Source organism: Alligator sinensis, unplaced genomic scaffold (assembly GCF_000455745.1).
Source record: "Alligator sinensis unplaced genomic scaffold, ASM45574v1 scaffold481_1, whole genome shotgun sequence".
NCBI lineage: Eukaryota > Metazoa > Chordata > Crocodylia > Alligatoridae > Alligator > Alligator sinensis.
Genome location: NW_005842201.1, coordinates 1,172,584 through 1,183,211, shown reverse-complemented (window position 1 = coordinate 1,183,211; position 10,628 = coordinate 1,172,584).

Sequence of the window (10,628 nt, the reverse complement as noted above, 5' to 3'; positions counted from 1 at the left end):
TTATTCAACCCCTCTGTCGACCAATTGCGCAATCAATAAACTTGTAATGGACTCAGCCTGAGTGTGACTCCCTCCTCGAGGTGTTTGGGAAAGGCCTCCAGGGGCACGAAACTAGCAATTTGTGCAACAACAGTACTGTGAGGTCGTCAGTCTCCCCCATAGACCAGTTGGGGCCCTGGGTAGTAGGAATGGGCGTGGGCAATGACGAGGCCATCAGAGCTCCCACACAAGCTCTCCTGGCCTCCATATGGCTGTCATTGTGCTGCCAGGCCTGGGCAGTTGCCTGCAACACTCAGTGCAGGGGCATGGGATGGGATGGGATTGGGAGTCACATGGCAAGACACTGCCCCACCACACCTGCAGGCTCTGGGCAAGCTGCTGGGGTGGGCTGCAGCCAGTAGCAGCCAGCAGCTGGGCCTGGGTGCTGGTAGGCCTCGCAGGATGTTGTGGGCCTGGCAGCCACATGGCACTGTGGTGCCAGGTAGTGGCACCAGAATGCAGGAGGCTGGTGCAGCTGGCCTGTGGCTCGCCATGGGGAACAGGGACATGGAGTGTCCTTAGGCTTCCTCTGCATGTGTGCCCCAAGGCTCAAAATGCCTACAGGCTTTTAAGGGCCTGAGGCTGGGCTTGCCATAGAGGTGGCCTAGCCCTGGGACAGGAGAGGCCCCAAACCCCAGAGCCTTGGGGCTAGCCTCAGGTTGGGCCCTTAGTGGCAAGGCTGGCTTGGAGCAAATCTGCTCCCAGTTGGTGTCTACATGTGTATTACTATGTACTAATCTCAAGTAAATATGCTACTTGCATTTGCAGGTAGCAAATTTACTCATGTGTAGTGTCATTTACTGTGCAGTAAGGACACGTGTGCTTACTACACAGTAAACTATGTTACTGTGCAGTAAAGTGTTGTATAGACACGCCCACTGTCTTCTTCAGCAGCCTACCAGAATCAAAGCTATAATTCAAAACACCAAGTTTTGATGTTGACTTCTCCAGCGGTGATTTCTTGGTTTCAGAACACGTATCTTTCCTCTTCCTTGACTTATATTTTCAATATGTCTAGGAAGCAAATGCAGGATAAGCCATATTTCCCTATTTAGGGGTAGATATGGCTTATCCCAACAAGGCTCCCAACTTGCCGATGAACATGAAGAGTGGGATTAGGATTGCAATCTACAATTTTTTAACCCTTTTCTCCTGGTTACCAAGGAATAGAAAGAGTTGTCATTCTTTAAAATGTATGCAAATAAGAGAAGGGACATATTCTATTCCAAGTGCATAAACAATGCCCTCTTATGGCAAAATATATGGTTTTCCTGAAATCAGCTGGTCTGAGATGATATATATTCTAAAATCCGTAAATTCCCTAATTTTGACCTTAACAATTTAGGGAACAAAGTGAAACACGCTGCATACAGTCTGAGTCACAACTAATAGCAGTAACATTCCCCTTATTTCCTGCCACACACGAGCTTTGTGGAGAAAACCCAAGGTCTTAACACAGCTTCTTGCATATATAGGAAAAGAAACTGTCTACAGTTTGTTGATCAGAATCCACTACTAGTGGGTAAATATAACAAGATTTCTTTTTATAAAGCAGATTAGCAATTTCTTGAGACATAACATCAACAAACTACAAGGAGTAGACGGTCAGAATTGTGGTGAAATGCTAAGGAAAAATATATTTACCTTGAACTTTAGTTTTCTTATAAGAGGTTACAATATCTTCAGTTATCACAAACATATTTTAATCTTTTAAAATGTTCATAACACATAAAAAGTCTCTTACAAACATTTATATTACACAAAAAATGCTTTTATCTCATCTCTGTTTGTCTTTTATTTTCTAGTGACATTGAATAATTGATCCTAAATGGTGAAGGTGCAGTTGTGGAAAGGATATTGTACCCTAGCTGCCGTCCACAATACAGATTTTTTTTGTCTTTGTATTTGGCTTTAATCAACCTGCTGCTAATAAATTCAATTAAATGTTCAATTAACAGCTGTTCTGGAGAGAGTGAGATTGAGGGGAGAGATAAATATTTAGTGGAGTGTTTATGTTCTTGGAGAAAAAATTAAGTATAGGCTCATTTTAAATTGTGTTTGTTTCAGCAGAAAGCCAAGCAATGTAATTTTTTCATTATAATAGAAAATTCAGAAATTGAAAACCATAATGACAGTATATACACACAGCCACTACACATGTGCCCAGGACAGCAGCAGTTTGAGGGGTGGAGTAGCTCTGGCCTGACAGCAGGCTCGGGGGGCAGCCCTGGGCTCTGGGCAGTGGTGGAGGGGCTGTCTGGGGCACAAGTGCTGAAGTGCTGAGCCGTGGAGCAGGCAGCCCCCACAGTTTAGCACCCTTGTGGCTCAGCCATCCCCTGTCACTGTAGCACTTACTTACTCCACCATAAGATAGTAGTGTCTCTGACAGTACTATCTGACAGCAGAGTTAATTAATTCACTGTGCCCTAATACCAACACATGTGTAGAAAGTGACACTTTACTTCAGAGCTAATTAGTCAACTCTTCAGTAAAGCTCATGTGTAGATGTACTCAGAGTATGATAAACTTCATGATAAAAGGGCAAGAGGTGAAAGATATTGGACATGCCCTGCTCCTTCTCCCCCTCAGCATTAATTCTCTGTCTCTGTGAGACAGAATAGTAGGTTAGCTATACTTTGATCTGGCCTAGGAAATGGTATTTCTCTTATATAGCCCTTACTTAGTCTTTTTTGGTTAATAAAACCCACACTAAGAGAAATAAATGATTTGCCATATTTTCTTACATACAACACTTTTTTTCCCCACCAGGAAACAGCTGCTGGAAATTGGAGTGAGCATTATATGTGAGAAATATGGTAAGAGCAGTTTCTACCAGTTACAGGCAAAATTGAAAGTGAAATCTGTAGCAGGCTCACACCGAAGCAAAACAAACAGGCTGTGCTGCCTGGATGCTGCTACTCAGCTGCTTCCTACAAGGAAAGATCTTTTATTCTTTAGTCTGTCTTTCAAAAAACAAGGTTTGTATAATATTCCAGGGTGTGTTCATGCAAGATAATACAGTATTAGTCTACACCCTACTTATCCTATCTTTATCTACATCCTTAGCCCAATATAATGAATACTGAGGTCAATAGGGAGACTCCCATCAACTTTATTGGGCTCTGGATTGAATCCTAACTGGTTGCATTGTACAGAATCCAAATCTGTGCCTTTGATTTATGTAGCAGAGTTGGAGTGCTGTTGTGGAGTGATGATACAGGAAATATAAAGAAGCAAGGGGATTTGGGGTGATATCTTTTATTAGAGAAAGATCACTTTGAACTTTGCATTCTTTTTTCCTTTGTGTTGCAGATTTTCCATTGTAGACAGCATGGTTTTATATTCTCCAAGCTGTATTAGACCTCTCTCCTCCACCCCACAAAAAAAGAAAAGGAAAGTTGATGGAAAAAAAACCCTATTACAGCAAGGAGGATATTATAATTCACCATCTTCAGTGGAAACTCCATAAGACAAAGAAAAAAGATGCCCGCCTATGTAGTGACATTGGCCCAATTAAAGATATCACTAAGAAATCCTTCTTGCTTCTAGCATTTTAGCCATGCAAGACAGTCCACTTGTAGAACAGGGCTACATTGAATAAGTAAGGAGCTCCAAATATCTATCACATCAAGAGTACAGTAGAATAAAGGAATTGACTGTCATCAGCATTCAAAGACATTTTATAAGTATACATAAGGAGGGAGAAGGGAGTTCACAGAAACCTACAATGCATACAGAATTTGAAGTGTAGTGCCTTGGAAGAATGAGGTAGTTCCAAAACTATACGGCAGTGAAGAGATCAATCTCCAACTGTAACAGGCCTCAAATGCAATTTTTATAATCTTAGGCAACCCATGATTGACAGCAGGCACCCAAACAGACTCCTTAAGGAATATATGAGGACATATTGCTGAGATTGAAAAATATATTTTTGTAAATATTCAGCAATTCATTTGTCACAAGCTCAGATTCATAGATTCATACATATTAGGGTCAGAAGGGACCTCAGCAGATCATCAAGTTCAACCCCCTGCCCAGAGAAGGAAAGAACATTGGGGTCAGATGACCCCAGCCAGGTGCTTGTCTAGCTTCCTCTTAAAGACCCCCAAGGTAGGGGAGAGCACCACCTCCCTTGGAAGCCCATTCCAGATTCTGGCAACCCTTACCATAAAGAAGTTCTTCCTCATGTCTAACTTGAATCTGCTCTCTATCACTTTGTGGCCATTATTTCTAGTTACTCCTGGTAAACAGAGCATCTCCTGTCCCCTGCTGTCCCCCCCAATGAATTTGTAGATGGACACAAGATCACCTCTCAACCTTCTCTTGTGGAGGCTTAAGAGATTCAGGTTCCCCAATATCTCCTCATAGGGCCTTACCTGCAGGCCCCTAACCATACCAGTGACCCTTCCGTGGACCCTCTCGAGGTTATCCACATCCCTCTTGAAGTATGGTGCCCAAAACTGGACACAGTACTTCAGCTGCGGCCTCACCAGCACCGCATAGAGGGGAAATATCACCTCCCTGGACTTGTTTGTAATGCACATGCTAATGCATGATAAAGTGTAGTTAGCTTTACTGATCACTTCATCACATTGATGATTCATGGTCATCTTGGAGTCAACTATGACTCCGAGATCCCTTTCTGCTACAGTGGTGCTGGGAAGGTCATTCCCCACCCTGTAAGTGTGCTGGTGATTCCTTCTCCCTAGATGCAGCACTTTGCATTTGTCCTTGTTGAATTGCATCCTATTCTGTTTTACCCACTTCTCCAACCTGCCCAGATCCACCTGGATTTGTTCCCTTCCCACTGGTGTGTTTACCCCATAATTTGGTATCATCTGCAAATTTGGACAGAGTGCTCTCCATGCCCTCATTCTAGTCACTGGTGAAGACATTGAATAGCACAGGTCCAAGGACCAAAGCTTGGGGAATCCAGTGCGCACATCTTTCCAGGTCAATGCTGACCTGTCCACCACCACTCTCTGGGTACATCCCATTAGCCAGTTCACCACCTGCCTGACCGTGTAATCATCTACGTCACAGCCACTCAGTTTATTTATGATAATAGTATGAGATACTGTATTGAAAGCTTTCTTAAAATCCAGGTAGATGACAGCTACCTTGTCTCCTGCATCTAAGCATTGTGTCACCTGGTCATAAAAAGAAACAAGGTTAGGCAGGAAGGATTTACCTGCTATGAATCCATGCTGGTTGCCCTTCAGCATTATTTTTCCTGCTGGACTCCCACAAATGTGATCCTTAATAATTTTTCAAAGTTTTCCCAAAGATAGAGGTGAGGCTAACTGGCCTATCGGAGTAACAAGATAATGCCACAATAATCTTTGCATCATTTCCTTTTTGAAGTATTTGAGATTTGCATGAATGTAGGGGGGTAGGGGGAGATTTTGGCTATTTTATCCATGCATTTGATTGAATTCACAGATTCATAGATTTTAGAGTCGGAAGGGACCCAATAGATCATAGTGGCCAACCTCTGCCCCTGGCAGGAAAGAGGACTGAGGTCAGAAGACCCCAGCCAGGTGATTGTTAAACCTCCTCTTGAAGACCTTCAAGTTGGGTGATAGTACCACCTCTCTTGGAAGCCCATTCCAGACTCTGGCCACCCTTATTGTAAAAAAAAATCTTCCTAATGTCTAACCTAAATCTACTCTCCACTCCTTCAAGAAATGAAACACAAGCTTATAAACTTCACCCAAATCTGCAAGGAACAATCATATAGTGCTCAATCCTGTTGCACAGATAGTGAAATGAACCAAAGGGTGCAAGGCTTGACTTACTTTCCCATTAAAACATTAAGGGAGATGGAGAATAGGGTCAAGGTATGAGTACTCAAGGTTTGTTACATTAACTGGAACAAAAGCATTATGCATTGAGGCTTTTAGGATTGTGTTTCAAGCCACAAGTGAATGAAAAAAAACAAAAGCTGTCTTTTATAAACTGGTGGTTGACACTGTGTTCTGTAAATATAAATGATAGGAAAATACCATTTAAAAATTGCAAGAAAAAGTCCCTTGCTTTTCACAGAAAGTCCCTTCATTCTGGATTTTGAGTGGTATCACCTTTGGGTTGGCTCAGCCTCCTCCATTATGATCTAGTGGACTAGGCATAAGACTGGGACTTGAAAGCTTTAAAATCTGATATTGATAACAACCTGTAAAATCACCATGGACAAAGTTCCATACCTTGTTTTCCTCGCAAACCACAGGAAACATGTAGATTATTGCCAGTGATGTACACAAATAAAGTAGTAGCCTGATTCTCCTGGAGAAATATTAATCTGTTCAATATAGGGCCCAATCCTGTGCTGGATTCCCTTAACTCCCATTAAAGGTGTTAGGGGTTGAATGCATTCACTATTGCCCTTGAAGTGATTGGAACTTTGCATAATTAGGCCTGTTATGCTTCCCTTTGACAAGGGGGTGACCATTGCGCTGTACTCCCACTGTAGGGTAATCATGGCCAAGTTGAACCTGTTCTTTCAGCTCATTGCCGTAACATTATGAGCAAAACACATGCTTTGGTCTACAGATATAATCTCGCAGTGCTAGAAATGGGAGGTAGCAACAATTAAGTTTATTATCAGTTTCACATGAATAGGTGGCCAGGGCTTTTTCGTGTTCTTTCGATTTCTTTCTTTTTCTTTTTCACAAAACACCTTCATTCATGCTTAGCCATTATAGACATCTGTAAATCAACCCAGACCAGCTCTTGTTCACAGAGGCTCTGACTACTATGAGATATCACCAGCTACATCTTGACAGTCTCCTACAGTTTTGGACCACTCGCTATGAATTAGAAAATGCATCTTGGCATTTTCAGGACAAAATGCTATTGTCATAGGTTTTTTTCTCAACAACAAACAAATAAATCCCACACTCTGCCCATCTATTATAGTTAAAAAATAAAGAAGGAGGAAAAGAACCAAAGACCATCTGATTAGACCCTCTGATGACCTTTTATGTCTATGAGCTCTGGTGCAGAATTGGAGTTTGCATAATTATTTTACAGCCAGCAATGGGTTGTACTTGATATTGAGTTTATTGTGCCTTTATTGCACTTTTTATCATAGCTTCATTTGATCTCTTTGATCTAAAAGTCTGTCTTTGTGTTTAAAGTGGAAATTGGTTGCTGAAACTCCTGATCTTCTTACGGGCGTATTACTAACACCCAATCAAATCTTCCTCTCGCTCACTGCTTTCATTCATTCACTTTCCTCCTGCCAGGCCCTTTTTTATCCATCACCATCTCTCAGCTTCTTGCTAGCCCTTCCTTTTCTAAAACCTCTGCTCCTTCACCTGTTCTCCCTGCCTTCTTTAACTTTTCCATTTCCTTACTCAATTCTGAACATGTAATAAAACATTCTGAATGATGACCAAAGGAAAAGAGATGTCATTGTGCTATGCACTGTACACATAAAATGAAAGATGGCCCAAGCCCTAAAAAGCTGATGATCTAAACAGCAAGGACAGAAAGAACGTAAGAGAAAGTCTTAGCATATGCTAGTCTTAGTCCTTGCCCTCTCAGTCCATTTGTCTCCACCCCACTGGCTGTTTTCATTTATTATACTTGTGTCTGAAGTTGGGGCTTGATACAGGGAGCTGATCAGTGGATGGACATATGCATCCAAAGCACAAAACAATGTCACATCTCTTAAGGATATTTGATGCGACTATGAGAGTATGAAGATGCAAATCATTTTGCAGGATTTAGGAGCTTTTAGGATGTGAAAAATTAGAGGTAGGAACACAGGCATGATTCTTTTCTAATATACATGAATCTACCAGGTATAACTCCATTGAATTCACTGACCTTTCACCACTGTAAATCTGGTGTATGGGAGATCTGAACTGGGCTATAAAGGACTTAAGATACTTTGTGTACTACATAAATAATTACTAATGATTTGCAAAACTGGTCCTCTGTTAGTTCATTTTAATCTCAATCTCTGTTGTCTTTTACAGCCACAGCGAGGAAAGCAAGTCTTACATACTTTTCATTTCACTCATATGAATGATTCATGCCAGTAAATACTGCAACCACACCTTAGTGTTTGGAGAAGTAATTCCCATTCCACTGTCATTGCTTGAAGCTAGAGCATGCAATTGCAAAACATTTAGACTAAATCTTTAACTATTTCATTTAGTCCAGATTTGTGATGTTTTAAAATATGATATAAAATTAATTATCTCTTTCCCACACAGATACATATGATAAATAAAGCAAGCAAGGAAATACTGCATGTTTGTTCATGTCTGGATTTGTTTTTCAAGTTCTGAAATATGCTTAGTTTTCCTTTCATGGCAATAATATGTGCATTATTATATCTCTCAGATTAAAGCTCTGTGTGTATATAGCTTCTTGTAGTTCATTTGTTTTTTTATGAACCCATGATTCTCAAGAGAGTATCCAAAAGCCACATAATTTTCCTGAGTGTTCGATTTTACCTTTGAATCTCAGATTTAGCTGAGATACGTGAAAGATGAATGCAGGTAACCAGATGGCTCCCCAGTGTTCATACACGTGAAAATACAGAGGAGTGTGAGTGATTTCAGTGAATGCTGACAGACTTATGCTTCAAAATGTTCCTTGGTTACTCTCTTCTTTGCTGTACATGAGCATATATCCGTTTATCACTGTCTGAATTAGTCCAAGCACTACTATGCTTACATATAAAATTGGGACGGCAGCCAGCCTTCTGAGCACACAAAGCCTTTGATCAGCTTTACTGCGGACAGTCCAAATTGGCAGATGGTATCAGGACATCTCACCCCAGAGTGGAATCATAGCAGATCAGGTTTGCTAAGTCTAGCCCAGTTTTGTTGCTACTAAGATCACTAGCAAAACTCCCAGTGGCTTTTGTTCAGATGATGGTCTGTGGGCAGAGTTCTCTGGATCTACTTGCGATTTGTATGGCTATTTTACATTTGAAGATAATATTAGTTTTATTAGGGTAGGGATGGAGCACTTGTAAAGATAGAGGTGCTGAAATAGTGTGTACATGCACACACACACACACAGATATACTATATATACATAGTATATGTATACATATAAAATACATATACATGTATATATATAATTCAATTTATTTGGGGCTGGATTTCTGCATCTCTTAGTCATGTGAGTACTTATCCATGTGAGTCACATATGTACCAAGAGAGTTTCATTAAGTCAACTTCTTCAGCCAGGAAGCTGTATTAAGTTAATAGTACTGTCCTGCTGCTTCCTTGTTATTGTAAGGTTGCATTGGTGACTACACTGCATAATATGGTCAAAGCCCATGACCCCAAACTTTAGGTGGGGTACATTAGAAGCAAAGGCATTCATTATTAGTGCAATTATTCATACTCAGTAGAGCCCATGACCCCACACTGTGGCTGTGGGATCATTCACATGAAGCATGGTAAAGGTGTCTTCTGTAATATGCACTAAACAGATGTGGGGTACTAGAGCACCTGAGCAGGCTGGCTCTGGAAGTGCCGGTATGTTGTGGGGTGAACCAATAACAGTACGTTTATCGGAGAATTTATAAGAGAATTTTTAAGAGAATTTAGGAGAAGTCCTCACACAGCTTGTCTATATAGGTCCTGTTCTATACATTGGCATTGCTCCACTGCCTGTAAAGAACCCATGCTGGTTTAAAACTATTATTTTGTCTTAATCTATGTTTTTCAAGTGCTTTATTTAAAATTTGCAAAAGTACCTAAGTGACTTAGCAAGTGTGAGTTTCCCACCAGAAATCAAACGGAGATCCCTTCATCATGTAGTTGCTTTTGACATGTGCACCTTTTCTTAAATTCTGGGGGTTATCTGCACAACTTGTAATAATTCTGTTATCTGCACAACTTGTAATAGTTCTAACCAGAGATAGTATCAGTCCTTCTTATAATTTCCATTTTTCATGTGATTTTTAAGGATTTAAAGAGGAAAAAATTAAATACAAATAACCCAAAACAACCCTTGTATCAGAACTCAGTTTTAAGGTTAATTCTTTCTCCTACTTCATTTTTACTTTCCCCTCTGTATAGCGACATCTACTGGGCAAAAATAATTCCTATATGTCTTCCAGTGCCTGTTAATCTTAGTGCTGTCTGCCAGCTGCCTAGAGTTTAAACATCTGGCTCTTGAGAGAGCAGCATTTTTACCATGAACATCAAAGCGTGTCTTACAACTCCTAACTAGAGCACTGTTGCTCCGAGTTTAGTCTTTGGCATTATCATATTCCTTTAGTTGAGAAACATGTCTGTTTGTGGGATCTGAACTTTCAAATGCCTTTGCCTATAAGACTGTGGACCAAACTCCTTTGAGACAGGTATGTTCAAACCAGACCATGTATTTATTTATCAATGGAAAGAGAGCAAGACATCTGACTGTACAGGCTTACAGAGAATACACACTTCACAGTGCAAAGGAAATGGTAATAAGGAGTCATAGCACTCATAAATCCAGCAGGATTGTTTTCTAATTCAAAGGTAGCTCAGATCATTGGCATGCTGTGGAAACTCAGCTTGGCTGCACTTACTGTGAGTGTATGAGACGCGTCACAGAGATCAGCCATGGAATTGTAC